The sequence below is a fragment of the Chrysochloris asiatica genome, unplaced genomic scaffold, assembly GCF_000296735.1.
Source record: "Chrysochloris asiatica unplaced genomic scaffold, ChrAsi1.0 scaffold00257, whole genome shotgun sequence".
NCBI classification, from domain to species: Eukaryota; Metazoa; Chordata; class Mammalia; order Afrosoricida; family Chrysochloridae; genus Chrysochloris; species Chrysochloris asiatica.
Window position 1 is genome coordinate 2,029,912 of NW_006408775.1, and position 1,892 is coordinate 2,031,803.

At 35.8% G+C, this 1,892-nt stretch overlaps 1 protein-coding gene across 1 annotated transcript in view; it reads left to right on the forward strand.

Moving 5' to 3' along the window:
• LOC102812607 (ATP-binding cassette sub-family A member 3-like) overlaps nt 1-1,892 on the forward strand; it is a 116,790-nt gene that overhangs the window by 76,080 nt on the left and 38,818 nt on the right. The window lies entirely within an intron of this gene.

Consider the following 1,892-nt stretch of genomic DNA (forward strand, 5'->3'; position numbering starts at 1 on the left):
CCGCGGGAGAAAGATGAGGCTTTCTACTCCCGTAAAGATTTACACCCTCGGAAACCCTGTACAGGGTCGCTATGGGTCGGAACTGACTCGATGGCACTTAACATTGTAAATTACATTGCTTTCCTGATTTTCTTTTCAGGGTTCTCTTTATTAGTGTAATAAAATATCACTGAGTTCCAATAAATTCCTTGCTGAGTCTTTGGGATTTTCTAAGTATAGGATCATATCATCTGCAAATAGAGTTTTAATTCTTCTTTGCCAATTTGGATGCCTATAATTTCCCTTTCTTGCCTTATAGCTTTGGTTAGGACTTCCAACACAATATTGAATAGGAGTAGTAATAAAGGTCATCCTTGTCTGGTTCCTGTTCACAAGGGGCTGAAGTGTCTCCCAGTTTCTCACAGAGAGTGATGTTGGCTGTTAGTTTTGTATATATACCATTAATTATGTTGAGGAATCCCTTCTGTTACTATTTTGTTGAGTTTTTATCAAGAATAAGTGTTGGATTTTGTCAAATGCATTTTCTGCATCAATTTATTTGATCATGTGATTTTTTTCCTTTGGTTTATTTATGTGGTGGATTACATGAATTGTTTTTATAATATTAAACCATCCCTGCATTCCTGGTATGGATCCCACTTGGTCAGGATTATTATTTTTTTGACATTTTGTTGCTAGGATTTTGTTGAGAAGTTTTGCATCTATGTTGATAAGGGATACTAGTCTAGAATTTTCTTTCTTAGAGTGATGTCTTTGCCTGGTTTTTGATATCAGAGTTGTGCTTGCTTCATAAAATGAATTTCAGAGTTTCCCATCCTTTTCTATATTATAGAATCGTTTGAGTAGAATTGGTGTCAACTCTTCTTTGAATGTTTAGTAGAATTCACAAGTTAAGCCATCTGGGCCTGTACCTTTTTTTAGTTGGCAGTTTTTTAATGACTTGATCACTTTTTTATCTTGTTATAGGCCTGTTCAAAGTTTTTTTACTTCTATCTGTGTTAGTTTAAGTGGTCATGTGTTTCTAGAAATTTGCTAATTTCATCTAGGTTTCATTGTTGATGTTGTTAAGTGCCATTGAATCGGTTCCAACTCATAGCAACCTTGCAAAGGTATAGGATTTCCAAGGAGCAGCTGGTGGGCTTGAACTGTCAACCTTGTAGTTAGCAGTCCTGTGCTTATCCTGCAGCGCCACTCCAGGACTCCTAATTTTTCACTGCTACTGTTGTTAAGTGCCATCAAGTTGGTTCTGACTCTTAGCGACCCTGTACAGAGTTTCCGAGTAATGGTTGGTGAGCTTGTACTGCCAACCTTGCAGTTCAAACTGACCTTGTGGTCCAGTACATTATCCTATAGCGCCACATCAGGACCCCATGGTATTCTGTTCTCATCCTTTTATTTCGGTTGGTCCCGTTGTGAATTATATATCAACCATATAATTTCTTGTTCATGTTATCTGTATCTTCTAGTTAGATTTGCCAATTGTTTTTCAATTTTATTAAACCTTTTGAAGAACCAGCTTCTTGTCTTGTTGATACTGTCTATTGTTTTTCTGTTTTCTAGTTCATTTATTTCTGCTTTAACCTTTTTTTCTTTCTTCTAGTTACAGTAGACTTACTTTGCTGCTCTTTTTCTAATTGTTGGAGATGTTTGATTAAGGTATTTGGTTCTTTCTTCTTTTGGGATGTGTGCATTTATTGCTATACATTGCCCTCTGAGCACTGCTTTTGCTGAGACCCAAAGGTTTTGGTATATTGTGTCTCATTCTCATTTGATTCAAGTAATATATTTCATTTTATTTATATATTTATTTTAGGTTTTTATTGTGGATTGAGTGAACGTTTACAGGGCAGATCATCAGTTTTACATTCAACAAATCATACACCTTTTTCATC